At 37.6% G+C, this 16947-nt stretch overlaps 1 protein-coding gene across 1 annotated transcript in view; it reads left to right on the forward strand.

Moving 5' to 3' along the window:
* The first annotated feature begins 1038 nt into the window (after positions 1–1038).
* tmem121aa (transmembrane protein 121Aa) overlaps positions 1039–16947 on the forward strand; it is a 23748-nt gene continuing 7839 nt past the window's right edge. The window contains exon 1 of the mRNA XM_016544602.1: positions 1039–1207. The gene's annotated coding sequence lies outside the window, so the exon portion shown is untranslated. The remainder of the gene's footprint in view (positions 1208–16947) is intronic.

Genomic DNA, 16947 nt, shown 5'->3' on the forward strand with positions numbered 1-16947 from the left:
GCTGATACATCTTCTAATGCCAAATTTACACTGCAAAAGTGGCACAGAAGCGCTTCTGAAGTGGTATTTAAATGTCTTTCCACAGCTTGATTGATGCTGCTCAGAAGTGGCATAAATGCATTTACACAGCAATTACGGTACAACTGCATACTTTCATACTAGGTGCTGAGATGGGTCAGAGCACTCATAATTTAGTCTGTTTTTTTATCCGGCATTGCATCTTTACACTGAATTTTGTGCTGGCAAAGACAAGCCTTAACTTGTGTTAAATTTACACTGCACAGGTGGCACGGAAGCACTTCTGAAGTGGCATTTAGGTGTCTTTACACAGACCGTTTAATGCTGCTCAGAGGTGGCATAAATGCATTTAAACAACAATTGCACTTTTATACAGTACTTTGATACTAGGACCTGAGGTGGGTCAGAGCAGGAATAATTTAGTCTGGCTTTTAAGCGGCATTGTGTCTTTACACAGAATTTTGAGCAGGCACAGAGCACCCTTAACTTGACTGTGTAAATATGCCTTTAACTTTTTAAAGACAACTTTAGAGTTACTTAATATAAAAATGTTTAGTTATTTAGAATACTTGTAAAAACTGATATTTAGTAGCCTTCTATCCATAAGCATTCTGGAATTAATTCAGATATATATTTTTATATGATCTGTTCAGTGACTCATTTTAAATTATTTATTTTTAAGGAGCTAATTTGAAGCTCCGTTCTAAACGTTGCATTTATTAATTTTTAATAGCTATAAAGTATTTTTTTTTTTTTTTTTTACAATGCATGTAACGTACACACAATATTGGTGGGGGGTTCATTTAGCCTTTGCATTGTCCACTAAAGGAGGAAGGCAGTGGGCTGACGGTCTCCCAACATAAGCAAATTGCCAATAAATTATGTTCTCTGCTGGGAGGGTGAGGGAAGCGACTGAATCACTGATTCAAGAGAGGGAGAGAGAGGGCGAGCGAGAAAGAGAGAGTAACGTGGATCGGACTGAAAAGCACCGGCCCGCACACGCGTGTCTATTTCCTCTCTCAGTCGTGGGGTGCACACGCGTTTCAATAGTTTTGAAAAGGGATTGCTTTTCTTTTGGAGGCTACATATCTTGTTTTCCATCAGCGCGCGCTTGATGCGGATTAAATCACTCCACAAACATCAATCTCGTCTCAGAGCGGAGCAGCACCTTGGACAGCGGATGCCAGAGGTACAGTCTGCTGAACGGTCTGTTCGGATGAAGGAGGGTTTCCTGTCAAAATCATGAATTACCCGTTGTGCAATGAGCTGTGGCGAGCACATAAGGCGCGTTGTGCTTTCTAAATTAATATCAGCTTAATTGAACTGACTGAATGAAGGACAATACGTTAATGGCTGGCTGAGTGCATGTGTGAATTAAAAAAAAAAGTATTGTGATTTATGTCGGCGCTTCTGGGTTCGAGTTTTAGTGCAGTTTCTATCGCTGAAGTATCCGTTCGTGAATTCATGGGACAGCATAGCGTTTTTAGCTAAATTTAATGGTGTTGTGAGATTGCAAAACTATCGGTTAAATATTGTTAAATGAAAGAGGAAAAGCAGAATTCAAGGATTTGACATATTATAGTCACTACTGTTCAATAACGAGGAGAGTATTTTTTTTTAGATTATTTGAGTTGTTTTTGTTGCGAATCTCGTTAATATACGCTATAAGCCTAGAAAAAGTAACCATTCGAACTGTGAATCTTCTCGTGGTGTTGGTTGTGAATCGTCCAAGTGACTCGAATCTTTTGAATCAAAATCACCAAAAGGATTCATTCGTTGCATGTTATATCGTTACGCCATGTGAGCATAACTGTGATATGAGGGAATCATTGAATCGTTCATTCCGAACACCGAGTCAAATCGAAACAAGTTTATTAAAAAATATGCGTGTCTACAATCTACTGTCTGTGAGACTTAAGTGTTGGTTGTGAATCGTCCAAGTGACTCGAATCTTTTGAATCCAAATCACCAAAAGGATTCGTTCGTTGCAGGTTATATCGTTACGCCATGTGAGCATAACTGTGATATGAGGGAATTGATGAATCGTTCATTCCGAACACCGAGTCAAACCGAAACAAGTTTATTAAAAAATATGCGTGTCTACAATCTACTGTCTGTGAGGCTTAAGAGCGTTTAATCATAAGAATTGTACCCACAAATTACATCAAAACTTTCGTCCTTTGTCACCTGCTGGGCATCGTTTTAATCAATCTATAGAACAATATAGGCTAAAGACAAGTAACATAGCCTAAATATATTTTCTTTATAACACCATTTACGTTATATTATGCCATTTTCATAGTTCACTTTTAGATTAAAATCCGTTTTTAAAAAAGTCCGTTTCTGAAGGTACGAAAACGGTCACGAGAACGATTCGTTCCACGAGGGAAACCCACTGACTCGAGAAGCCAGTCTCCACACACTAAAGCTTCATTAAGGGTGCAAGATTTTTCAAACAATGTCATTAAGGGAGCAAGAGTCTTTTAAACAATGGTCTTGAGGTTTGCTTCTGTTGTCATTGACTTAATATCTTTCAAGCACCTCGAAGGGTTTAAAGGGGTTTACAAACGACCCGTCCTTCCACTTACAGTACTGGCTAGAGACCGCGGGCATTTTTACGCGCGCTGCAGTGTGTTCTGAGGCGCCTCACGTGACACATAAACAACCTGAGGGATCCTCGAACCCCTTCAACCCTTGACCATGCATGCACTCAGCCTTGAATACAAGGTGGATTTATTTAGGCACATACGTTATACCTTATATTCTTAGCTACAAAAACGCTCTTGAACATATTCTACTGTTACTGCACATGGAAAAAAAAGGATACAGGTAAACGAACACACAGGTAACTTACAAAATATTAAACCATTGTTTTGGCCAACAAATATTGCTTCTGCAATGTTTTAAAATATGCACATACAGTACAAAAATATTACTAATATTACTAATATTAGAAAAACACATTTGTGTAATTGGACTTTGTCTCAAAACGTTATAGTTAGGCCTGCTGCAATATTGTGACAACTTCCCTGTCTGAGAACTGCTCACCAGTATAATTCCTTTATGAATGCTTGCATTTTTAGGTCTCCTTTTTTTTCTTGTCTGTTGGTCGATGTTTGTTGATTATGCTTTGTCACTTAATAATTTCCTTCCGACCACAGTTTCATTATTCAGTGATAGAGTCTTTGAGAGAAATAAATATGTAATCTGAGTAATATTTGTTTTACAGTGATTATGTATCTGTGCCTGTCACACTGGACGTTTTATGTAGTCAGTGAACCCATACAAATTAGAAAGTTGCTTTAGTGATTTACAGACATTTAAGCGGGAAAGAAATTACTCTTATAAAATGGCAAACCCAAACCCGCATTATTTCTAGCACTGTCAATGTGAAATAGCATTCACAACCAGTTTTAAATCTGTTATATTTTATAATGTGCAGAGATCATCCGTTCACAATTAGACCAGAAAAGAAAGTAAATAGGGTCAATTTTACGACGACTTTAAGTGACCTCTCCTATTGATCTGATCAGGGCACACAAAATTGCTGCAGGCAAAGCAGGCACTTGTACTTTATCTCATTTCCTGTGCATAAAAACTGAACTGGGTTTTCAGAGTGTCACACTCCTTCCATTATCCTGTCTGTCCATTATCAGGACATTGGTCGGTATGACCAGTACATTCTTACCCTAGTGCCAGCAGGCCATGGAAGTTCAACCTGCATGTTTCCAATCTCCCCTGGGGTTTCATAAGTGTGACATGACCGCCTCCATTTGCAGGCAGACAGGCTAACTGCCTCCCTGCCAGTACAAACCCCTGCTGGCTAATTACTGACACAATGTCAGCATGGACAGCTGGCAAGGCCATTTTGTGAAGTGAAGCATTTGATTGGGGTTGGCTGGATGGGGGCCTTTCCTCTGAGTTTTGCATCTCTAGGAGGTCTGGATACTTGCCTCAAACAATGCAGCGGTGCCCATGAGGCAACATGCTGAATGCACAGCCCGTCAGCACTGTGGAATGATGGTTAAGATGGTCTGGTTGTGCTCATTAGAGAGAGTTGGCTTGCTCTATGTGCTGTAATATGCTGGAACTTTTAAGGGCTAGCTGTCATTCTATATTGTTCATTCTAGATCATACGTGATCACATATGCCTCTGGTGCACTGTTGACTACATCAGAATCAGAACTGAGTTTAGAGAAGGTGACTTAGTGAATTGTTCCCAAGGAAATAATAAACCTACACAATTCCAATAAACACAGTTTATGTAATGCTGATACAGGAGATGAATGTTCATTATTCTACAGTTATGTTCAGAATCTATTAGCGGAGTGCGTGCCATATAAATTAACCATATATATATATATATATGCCATATATATAAAGCTATATTTCATCAGCTTTCTGTTATATTTTGGAGGCAAACTGGGAAAAATGTAGGGTGGGATGGGATTTATTTATTTTTTTTCCCATCAGAAATTGATTGGATTTTGCAGATTGGTTGGTTGAAAAATAATTACATTTTGAGAAAATATTATGAAGATAAACATTACCTTTTCTTTGAAATAATGTGCAGAGATCATCCGTTCACAATTAGACCAGAAAAGAAAGTAAATAGGGTCAATTTTACGATGACTTTAAGTGACCTCTCCTATTGATCTGATCAGGGCACACAAAATTGCTGCAGGCAAAGCAGGCACTTGTACTTTATCTCATTTCCTGTGCATAAAAACTGAACTGGGTTTTCAGAGTGTCACACTCCTTCCATTATCCTGTCTGTCCATTATCAGGACATTGGTCGGTATGACCAGTACATTCTTACCCTAGTGCCAGCAGGCCATGGAAGTTCAACCTGCATGTTTCCAATCTCCCCTGGGGTTTCATAAGTGTGACATGACCGCCTCCATTTGCAGGCAGACAGGCTAACTGCCTCCCTGCCAGTACAAACCCCTGCTGGCTAATTACTGACACAATGTCAGCATGGACAGCTGGCAAGGCCATTTTGTGAAGTGAAGCATTTGATTGGGGTTGGCTGGATGGGGGCCTTTCCTCTGAGTTTTGCATCTCTAGGAGGTCTGGATACTTGCCTCAAACAATGCAGCGGTGCCCATGAGGCAACATGCTGAATGCACAGCCCGTCAGCACTGTGGAATGATGGTTAAGATGGTCTGGTTGTGCTCATTAGAGAGAGTTGGCTTGCTCTATGTGCTGTAATATGCTGGAACTTTTAAGGGCTAGCTGTCATTCTATATTGTTCATTCTAGATCATACGTGATCACATATGCCTCTGGTGCACTGTTGACTACATCAGAATCAGAACTGAGTTTAGAGAAGGTGACTTAGTGAATTGTTCCCAAGGAAATAATAAACCTACACAATTCCAATAAACACAGTTTATGTAATGCTGATACAGGAGATGAATGTTCATTATTCTACAGTTATGTTCAGAATCTATTAGCGGAGTGTGTGCCATATAAATTAACCATATATATATATATATGCCATATATATAAAGCTATATTTCATCAGCTTTGACACAGATGGTTGGGTGTATTAACCTACAATCTGCTCTTAAAGGAATAGTTCATCCAAAAATGAAAATTTGCTGAAAATGTACTCACCCACAGGTCATCCAAGTTTGTTTCTTTGTTGGAAAATATTTTTGAAAAAGTTTGCATTACATCACTTACTCATCAATAGATCCTCTGCAGTGAATGGGTGCCGTCAGAATGAGAGTCCAAACAGCTAATAAAAACATCACAGTGATTCACAAGTAATTCACACGATTCCAGTCCATCAGTTAACATCTTGTGAAGTGATTAGCTGCATGTTTGTAAGCAACAAATCCATCATTAAGGCATTTTAACTTTAAACCATCAGTTTTGGCTAAAATATCCATTATCCACAATAATACTTCCTCCAGTAAAACAGCCAATCCTCTGTTGTCCTCTCATATCAAAATCCGCCAACATATTTGTTTTTAATTGTTTTCACTTGAAAACGGTGCTTGATCTGTGCATATTTCTCTCCTGATTCAGACAAGATGACTTTTCGCTGGAGAAAGGAATAGGTGAGTACATTTTCAGCAAATTTGCATTTTTGGGTGAACTATTCCTTTAACAACTTTGTCACTTAAGGGATGTTGCAGTGCCCAGTCAATAATTTGTACCACAGAATGCTATTAAACACAATACATGATTTGAGATGTGATGGAAATGACACTGTGGTGGAAATGTACATAGCCGTCAAAGAATATTATAAAATTCTGCAAATAATGAAAAAAGTGTGGAAATATGACTTTTTAAGGATACATAAAATGCTACTAATGAAATGAGCAATTATGCATTTAACTTACATCTTCATGTCATTCCAAACCCATAAGAGTTTGGTTAATCTTCGAAACACAAATGAAGATATATTTCTCATGAAAACTGAGAGGTTTCTGTCCCGGTAACCAAAACTTAGAAGATACAAAAAGGTTAAAAAATCAGTGGCGGCTCGTCGGGGGAGGCATAATTTTGAGGTGAAAATGGGAGGAGGACGATTTAATGTTAATAAAATTCACAATTCATTTCAGTTCATGTCTCAGAATGTGTATTTTTTGTTTGTAGTTTCACAGTTGTAATACCATAACGTGAAAGCGCCGCTTTTCTATCGCGAATGTGCCGAATCTGCTGATGTAATTACAACCGCTAGGTGATATAGAAGGGTAGGGGGAGGCCAGGGGAGAGCTGAGCTCTCGTGCCTCAGTTGGTAAAAAAAAATTAGTCAATCACCATCGAGTGTTCACTTTCCGCGCTGAGGAGTGTTGAGAAAAGAACCCTTGCAAGGGAGGCTAGCTCGTTTTCTGACTAAAAGCTTATTATTATTAATAATAATAATAAGCAAATAATAATAATAATAATAATAATCGGCAGGGATCCCAGATCAATACAATTAGTGTGCCTCCTCTATTTTAAAACCCACCACTGCAAAAAATTGCTGTAAAATACAGTGCCCGGCTGTGAAAATAAATCTGCATTGTTTATCTTTTTGATCTTTCATTCAAAAAATGTACAAAATTCTAACCTTTCATTGAAGTAAAACAACTGAAAGTGGGGGGAAACTCACATTATGAAATAAATGTTTTTCTCCAATGCATGATGGCCACAATTATTGGCACCCCTGGAAATTCTTATAAGTAAAATATCTCTGAAGTATACTCCCATTCATATTTACATTTTTTTAGCACACCAGGGTGACTAGGAGCATGAAACCGTCCAGCCATGACTTCCTGTTCTACAGGATATTAAATATGAGGAACACAAAGGCCAAATTCCCTAAATCATCCATCACAAGGAGTAAAAGAATAGTTCTGATGTGCAGAACAAGATTGTTGAGCTTCACAAAATAGAAAGTTGCTTTAAGAAAATAGCTAAAGCATTGAAAATCCCCATTTCCACCATCAGGGCAATAATTAAGAAGTTCCAATCAACTAAAGATGTTACAAATCTGCCTGGAGGAGGATGTGAGTCTATATTGTCCTAATGCAAGGTGAGGAGGAGAGTTTGAGTGGCCAAAGACTCTCCAAGGATCACAGCTGGAGAATTGCAGAGATTAGTTGAGTCTTGCGATCAGAAAGCCTAAAAAATATCAAACATCCCCTACATCACCTTGTAGGAGAACTTCTAAAAGGACTGGCTTTTATGGTCAGATGAAACTAAAAAAAGAGCTTTTTGGCAGCAAACCCACCAGATGGGTTTGGTGCAAACAGGGATAAAAAGTACCCCATGCGCACGGTTAAATATACTGCTGGATCTTTAATGTTGTGGGCCTATTTTTCTGCTGGAGGTCCTGGACATCTTGTTCAGATACATGGCATCATGGATTCTATCAAATACCAACAGATAAAAAATCTAAACCTGAATGCCACTGTTAGAAATCTTATAATGTCCCGTGGTTGGATCTTCCAACAGGACAATGATCCAAAACAAACATCAAAATCAACACAAAATTGTGTCACTGAGCACAAAATGAAGCTTCTGCCATGGCCGTACCAGTTCCCTGACCTGAACCCTATAGAAAATGAGTGGGGTGAACTGAAGAGAAGAAGCAACAACATGAAGCTGGGAATCTGAAGGGTCTGGAGTGATTCTTTTTAAAGAAATGGTCTCTGATCTCTTGTCAGGTGTTCTCCAAACTCATCAGGTATTATAGGAGAAAACTCAGAGCTGTTATCTTGGGAAAAGGATGTTGCGATAATTGTGGCCAATGTGAACTAGAGAAAAACATTTATTTAATTAGATTTCCCCCCAATTTCCATTGTTTTACTTTAATGATATGTTAAGAATTTTGCGCAGTTTTTGAATGAAAGATCAAAAGGATAAATGATGCAGATTTATTTTCACAGCCACCTTTACTCATATTTACCAAAGGTGCCAATATTAGTGGAGGGCACTGTAAATCTGTATGAATTTAGCAGTCTTGTGAGCAGATATAATTGCTTTATATGATGAACATTTAATTTAGGCTTTTATTTACATCTAAACAATGATCTACACACATATGGCAAAAACAGAAACTCAAACAAGTGTGAGTGATGCACAAGAAAATAATCTGTTCATCATATAAAGCAACTACAGTGCATATGCAAGTGATTTGAGCGCTCAAAAACAGATGGTACACTTGGTAGTGCACCTACACCAAATGCGTCCATCCAGGCTCACGGTCAATAGAACATACTTTGAAGAGCTTGCACGCTCAATTGTGCACAGCTCTTCTGGGTGAGAGTGTGAAAAGTATGTTTTAAACGAGCTTACTTTCTAAGAGTCATCAGGGCCAAAAGTGCCCATTGCTGATGAAACAATGTCTATATGTAAAGTGGTTTTGGCTGAATTAATTGCAGAAGTGTAATACTTAGGGTTTAGAAACATCCCAAAACAGAATGTCTAAGAATATCAATGCAGTGCATCAATAGCATTAGTCTAAACCCAAAAAATGCACTCTGCCCAATTTTAGCAGAGTAATTCATTGTCCCGACTGAATGTTAGTTCCCATGACAACCTAGTGATCTACTAGTTCTCTGTCATTGTGACTACGTTACAGTAGCCAACATACTGTCGCATGACAAATGTTGTAAAGCAAATATAGTTCTTTCAGTGTGCGAGATGTCATTTTAGAGCTGAAAAGCTCATAGCGACTCTGTTCTCACTTGCCTTTGTCTCGTGTGCTCTGTGAATGAACGTGTTCTGCTGTGACAGATATATTCATCAGGTTTGGTCCTCTTCCCTGATGCTGAATGACAGTTCATAACAATTTCTTCCATAGAAATATCAGACAATGAAATCAACTTGGGAATCCATGTGGCCTGAAACACTTCCATCCAGACTGACTTTGTTCTACTATAAAAATTCAACATGCCACTTTGTCTTGCTATACTGAGCACTAGACTGAGTTGTCTTTTCAGTCACCTAAAATATAGCCATTATAGTTTTACACCTGAATGGAGCATGGCTGTGTGGTGTTTCTGTTGATCTGCCTGGACAGGAGAGTGCAGCCCTTCCATAACAGCAGCATAAGGGCAGAGACCGCTGAGTCTCAGAGCAGCAAGCACTTAAGAGCATGTGGGGCCTGAATTGAATCACCTTTCAGAGAGGGAGAGGGAAAGATAAAGTGAGTCAGAGAGAGACAGAGGCTGCAAAGATAACATCTATGTGCCACAATGTGTGATTGCACTGGTTACTGTCTCTATTGTAGCAGATTTGGAGCTCTAAGCCGTTCCATTTGTTGCCTTTCAGTGTAGCAAGCATAAAAATGGTGAGGCTTGTGTAGCCAAGAGTCTGTTTCTAAGCTTACTGAGATGCATTTAATTTTTTTCCCTAAATGTTGGAAATAGGTTGCAGTGTTTGCATGCTAAAATTAGGATTCTAATATATTTATTTACTCTAATTCTTTGTGAAGCTAACAAGTTTATCTGAGACCAACTAAACATTAGAGGAGAACAAATATATAATGAGAAAATAAATTTTTCGGGGGAATCTTGTGGTTATGATCCTGTATCCAAATACATATTATGATGCTTAAAGAGATAGGTAACCCAAAAATGAAAATTTTATTATCATTTACTCCCCCTTGTGTGTTTCGAAACCAGCATGACTTTCTTCTGTTGAACACAAACAAAGATGTTTTATTTCCCTGCAATGAAAGTGAATGGTGACCACAGCGGTCAAGCAAGATTTTTAGTGAATAATAATGAAAATTTCTGACTGTTTCTCACACATAGCTATCATATGACTTCAGATGACTTTAAATACAGTGTTTGAGTAACATGGACTACTTTTATGATGCTTTATGATGTTTTTTGTCATTCTTTGAGCTTGACAGCCCATGGTCCTAATCCACTTACATTGTATGGAAAAGAGCAGCAAGAATGTTCTTTTAAACATCTCCTTTTGAGTTTCAATTGATAAAAGGAAAAAATAAAGTCATACACATATATCACAGTTGAGAAAAGTATTTGCTTATATTCATTAGGCTTCTAATAATTAATCCCTAGTGTCATTCCATACACATAACTTGCCCTGATGTGGTTTATTAAAATATGATGCACCTAAAGCAGTAATTCTGTATCCTTAGCCACCTGCTTTGGTAAATATCATGAACATAATTTAAACACTTTTTATTAGACCCTTCAGCAAGAAATGTAAATGAACCAGACTGCAGTCGAAACCTAAGTTTCGTGCTTGAGGTGAAGTAAATGACAGAATGATTTTGGATTTTAACTAGCGGTCCTAAAAGGTCACATGTATTTTCCTCAGTCACTGTGGGCCATATCAGTTTCTACTCTTTCAGCTTTACACAATCCTAGTCCTCCGTCTCTCTTTAACGTGTCTAAGCTGTTGTGCTGCAAACACCTTGGGTTGCTCAAACCTCCAGCTCTCATGTGAACAGAGTAGAAGAGGCACAAGAGTGGAAAAGAAGAGATACTCTCTTCTCCTTCTTAGCACAGCACTGGGGACAGTTGTGTCACGCTGAGATAAAGAATCTCATGGACGTGAGAAGACTCCAAATGCCCAGCCTGCCAAAGTTCTGCAGTTTAAAGCCTCCCTGTCATCTCCAACCAGAAAGACATAAACAGTAAGCGCAGAGCTTTCTGGGTCTTGCCTCATGCCTTTGCCTGATTCTGTGGCTGAGATTCCCATGGGAATGACTGAGACAGTGGAACAATGCAGCTGAGAAATTAAAAGATAAATCCTGCCAGTGAGACAGGATCTGCATTCTAATATCTAATATCTATTCTAATATCTCAGAATGAAGTTGTAAGGAAGCCTCTCCACCATATGTGATTTTGAGCTTGATTTACTATTCTGGGCAAGATACAGCTATTAAGGGAATAGTTCATCTAAAAATAAAAATCCCATCATCATTTACTTATCCTCATGTTGTATGTAAGACTTTCTTTCTTTTGTGGAACACATTTTATTAACCAGAATGTCTAGGTTTATTTTTTTTGGTGAGCTCCAAAAAAAAAGAAAAGAAATGTCAAAACACATATTTCAAGTCTTCTTCTTAATAATAATAATAATAATAAATATATATATATGAAGAATTTGGTTCCAAAACGCGATAAACGCCATTTAAAAAAAATTGAGTTATATATAATTGAGAAATATATATATATATATATATATTTCAATAGTATATTTTATATGCAGGGGCATTTACATGACCCTGTTTTCAACTAAATACGAAAAACTTTTTATGCGTTTTTGCCGTTTATTTACATGACAATGTCGTTTTGGGGGTCTGAAAGCACAAACTTTTGAAAATGGGCTTCAAAGTGCACATTTTTGAAAAGGATGTCATTGTCATTTTTTTGTTAACTACAAAAACGTGAAGTTGTGAAAAGGGTGATGTCATGCGCATATAGTCTATAGGTATGTGCGCAGAAGTGTAGTGTTTCTTTACAAAGTGACATCTTTAACAATTTTTTAATTTTGTTGTCATTGCAATATCACATTTAACATTTTTTCCCCCACACAGTATAAATTAATTTACATGAAATCTCTCCTTATAATCTAAGATGAGGGTCCCTCACAAGGGGATAAACATATTTGGTGGTTGTTGGCATCAGAGGCATCACTAGACCCTTTTTACTGGGGCAAAATACTGCTGTGCCCCAGTAAAATATTATGTCAATAAATATTACTGTATGCCAACTTGAGAATAATTTTTTTTACACAATATTTCAGCAATCAGGTCATGTGTGTTTTTCTGTCAGCTGTATAGAATCATAGTGATGCCAGATACACCAAATCATTTTTTTGATCTAATCTGTCAGTGGGTTTGCAAAAAGGTCTGAAATTGTTCACGATTCCGTTTGATTCCTAAGTACAGTTCACTCACACGCTGGATCATTTGCAGTGGTTTCTCACACTGAAATAGTAATGTTTTATGAAATATAGTAATATTTAATAAAACAGAAAACACTCTGTACTGAACTACTGTACTGCAGGTTAAGACAATTTATATCAATTTATATCCAAAACAGTATTAAAAGAGTATCAAAATATGGGCCCCTGGTTGGCATTAAAAAGTTTGAAAACTCCTGGTTTAGGAGACTTTAAAATCTGAAAATAAAGAGATTTTATACGTGAGAGAGAGATACAGATTGGGCAAGGGCTGACCTGAGAATACTTTGTAACAATGAAGTGATGTTAGGATTAGTCGACTGGAGTGTCAAGAAGAACAATTTGCAAAGGAAAGATGTAGAGAAAAATATCAGAGAGAGAGAGAGAGGTGAGATAAGAACAAAGTAGTACAGCTATAGTACTTAAAAGGAAGTGTTCTGACAATCTGAGAATTAAAAAAAGTTTTACATCTTTCACTATGAAAGTGGCCTGATCTTTGTGTGCCATCAGATTCTACCTTAGAATAAGAATCTGAACCAAAGTTTTTGTGAGCCTCTTATCGCCAAAGAGAACACAACACCTATATATGCTTTCCTTGATATTTCTTGTCTTTTTCCTTTTTCACAGAGTAGCGCACAGCATGAAGGCAGCTTATTAAGAGCGGTGCTTGTGATTGGTGTTTCCACTTCCAGTGAAATGAAATGGCAGTGTTCAAAGAGACAAATCAATAGGTTAAGGGGTAAATGCTAAGTTGAGAAGAAAAACAGCTGTTTTGACAAAAGCTGTCCATGGACTAGAAAACTATCACTGGAAGCCGTTATTTTGCAGGGCTGCATTCAGACTACTTGATGGCTCTTTACATTTCCATGTAAAGTGTCAAGTACTTTGTGAATAATTGTTATAAAAAGAGATGTTGTCTGTTTTTCCATTTTTAAAAATGACAAAGCCTTTGTTTTGGTTAAATGGTGTGAAATATCTTCGTCTGATATTGCTTTTAGACAGTGCCTTTGGGATTTAAAGTAATTTTAGTTAATTAACCCCGTCTTGTAATGTTGATGCTCTGATTCTTGTCTACATACAGCTTCAGTGCACTTCCTCAAGTAAATTTGAACTTTTTTTTTTTTTGAGTGCTGCGCCATCACGATGCCAAATGCTTTAGGGCTTGCTATATGGTTGCTAAGTTCTTATAGGTGGTTGCTAAGTCAAAAAGGCCACCCCTAAGTCTGTGATATCCTGGTTCCTCCATATGACTGAGATCTAGGCCTGTGTAGCAATTAGAAAACAATTAGATTCTCATTCATAGCTACTTAAAAATTATTTAAGGAAAAGTATCTCAGAAATTCTTTCTCTCCTAAATAATAATGTTAATTATAGGGCAGTGTATTGTGATACAAGTGATACAAACTGCTAACTTGTATTTTGAACTATTCATAAAAGAACGGCCTCATAAAAGTAATTTGTTTCTGGAATTGGACTGCACTGGTTGTTGTTGAATGTTTCTGATTCACTAAAAAGAATTGGCACATTCGAGTCATTTGTTCATGAATTGGACTACACTGGTGGTGTTGTGTTTGTTTATTCAGGCAGCCCATGAGGACAACTCACTGAAAGACGTTTCTTGCCGCTATTTCACAGTGAACAGACTTGTTATTGCATCACATTAAACAGACTGCAAACTCAGATTTACAACTCAGGTAAAATATGATTTTTTTAATCATGGCGCTAGAGGTTTCTGCTGCTGAAAACAGTGCCAGGCTGGAAAACAGTTGCAGCACAGCACAACATTGATAATAATAAGAAATGTTTCTTGAGCATGTTTCTTAAAATGATATCTGAAGGACCATGTGACACTGAATACTGGAGTAATGGCTGCTGAAAATTCAGCTTTGCCATTACAGAAATAAATTACATTTTAAAATACAATAAAATTGACAACACTTGTAATAATATTTCACAATATTACTGTCTTTACTATATTTTTAATCAAATAAATGCAGCCTTGGTGAGCATAAGAGACTTAAAACATAAAAAAATCTCTTAAGTTTGATGGAAGTCTGGTTACTTAGAAACGATACGTAGTAAAAAGCTAGTACTGTTTAAAAAATTAGTACTGTTTGCCTGCTATCATCAAGTGTCCTTGTGCTGGTAGTTGCCTTCTGTGTAATACAAGGTTGTAGAGTCTGGTTTCTTTGCACACTCTGCACGACCACTCCGCTCCTGCTGAGAGTATATGCTGATGCAGACTTTATATCGTCTTCTCATCTCTCAGTGCGTCTCTTTCCCAATACTTTCCCATTCCTCCCCGCTCCAGCAGATGCTGCAAGGTCAACCATCCTAAGGCACCATGGAGGTGGTCAGACAGCTTTGGCCGGCCCCCGGGGAAGTCTTACTTTGATTATTTAGGCAGATGGCAAGCGTTTGGTGGTTAAACCGTGGAAAGGGATTCAACATGACATCACGTCTGCTGTTGAGAGGGCTTTGAACATGCAACAGTCCCCTTCGCAGAACCATTCATCACAGATCCTGTTACTGCACGCTTCATAGGGATAAAGCAGCTCTGAGCGCAGCTACAGAGATGAGAGGAAGTGAGACGAGTGGAAGTGAGGCATTAAAGGACAGAATGAGTGAGGTCATGGCAGAAAGGGGGAAGCAGAAGTAGTGCTTGGGGCATATCCCCAACAGAAGAAATGTACTCTCTTTTGCACTCTTCTGTGTTCCAGTGTGCAAAATATTGAAGGCTCTAGGCACTCTGTGCCAAGTCGGAAACTCACAGATTTGAGAACAGCTGTGTTTTCTTATTGTGCTACTATGCAATAGTTGAGCTCAAAATATCATATGTATCCGGCTTTTTGGTGGCAATTGGCATGTCTTTGCTTTCTCTGTCTCATAATAGTCGTTCTTTTGACTTTTTTTTTCTTTGGCCTTATACACAAATTGATGTGTGATTGATCTTGTTTTGTACCTACACAGTAATTTAGGTGATTTACCAATGCATTTAAACATAATTGTTACTCCCAATATTTTGCTGTCTCTACATGGCAGATTTTTTTTTAAAATACTTAATTAATACTTTTATTTAGGAAGGATGCACTAAATTCATAAAAGTAACAGTAAAGACATTTATAATGTTACAAAAGAATTCTAGTTCCAAAAATGCTGCCCTTTTGGACTCAGATTAATCAAAGAGTCCTGCAAAAAAAAAAATTTTTGGTTTCCACAAAAATATTAAGCTATAAAAACTGCGTTCAACATTCATATTAGATCAGCATATAATTAGAATGATGATGTGACACTGAAGACTGGAGTAATTTCCGAAATTCAGCTTTGCCATCTCATGCTAGAGGTGTTTTCTCTGAAAATGCAGTGCCTCCTTCAAAAATATGAGAAAATAATCACAAGTACAAAATGATTCGATTTTTAGCAGCACTTCGGCTGGGTTAAATTAAAGCTATTTTTTGCCGTAATCCTTATAGCTGTGTTGATTGAGGATTGTTGACTAATGGTCCAAAAAGACGGTGACTATAAATAATAGGCCAGTAGTAAGAATAACATCTATATATGTTTTTTTACTGTATTATTGTAGTTACTCTTTTTGAGGAAAAAAGTTTTAAAAAAAATTAGAAATGCATATGCTTAATAAGACTTTGATGCGATTCGTTTTAAATAGCATACAAAAAGTATAGAACTGGTAGCTTGTTGATAGAGTAAATACTGTTCCACGGGCTTTAACTCAGAAACCATGTAAACATCAAATGGAACATGAACTGACATTGCACTAAAATAGCCCAAACCCATAGAGGGGGCTTTGCCTCCTCATTTGGGAAGTACATGTGGCTTCTTTGTCTTAAAGGATGGGTCTTGGCCTGTCTGTCTTTGGGCAGATACAAGACAGTGTTATAAGTCTGTGTTGCTGAGCTCAGACTGGTCTTGCTGATATAGCTCCACGGGGAGCTCTTGCTCATTGCAGCTGCCAGGCTGGATGAACATGTTGATATGATTACTGGAGAGGCCTTCAGGCCGTCAAGCTCTCTATCTGATTCTGCTGAGCTCTGTTTCCTCCTCTCCTCTCCGGTCCTGTCTGTTCCTGACTGACCTACTCACAGAGTCCATTCACTGTGCCAATGAGATACGTATATGGTCACATGGGGGGGAAAATTAAAGGGGAAACCAATGTCAAGAACATGCCTGGGACATATTTCATCCTCAATTTCATAAGAAAGAAACAAGAAATATTATTTTACTTAAAAAATCAAAGCCAGCAAGATTTTTTTATAGTTTTCCTGGGCAATGTTTTCCCCCATTAAATAGGAATAAAAAGAAAAAGAAGAAGAAGAATAGGAGAAAAAGAAGAAGCATATCATTATTATTATTAAAAACATTTTTTAAGTATTTAAATTTTTATTTTTAAAAGTCAAAATAAAAAAAAGAATAAGAATAATGTATAATTAATATTATTACTATTTTAAAAAAGTATAAAGGGGTCCAGGGATGCCAGGGACTGCTAGGCAGTCAGTAGTAAAAAAAAAAAAAAAAAAAAAAAAAA

The sequence above is a fragment of the Sinocyclocheilus rhinocerous genome, unplaced genomic scaffold (genome assembly GCF_001515625.1).
Source record: "Sinocyclocheilus rhinocerous isolate Xijiao unplaced genomic scaffold, SAMN03320098_v1.1 scaffold8, whole genome shotgun sequence".
Taxonomy (NCBI): Eukaryota; Metazoa; Chordata; class Actinopteri; order Cypriniformes; family Cyprinidae; genus Sinocyclocheilus; species Sinocyclocheilus rhinocerous.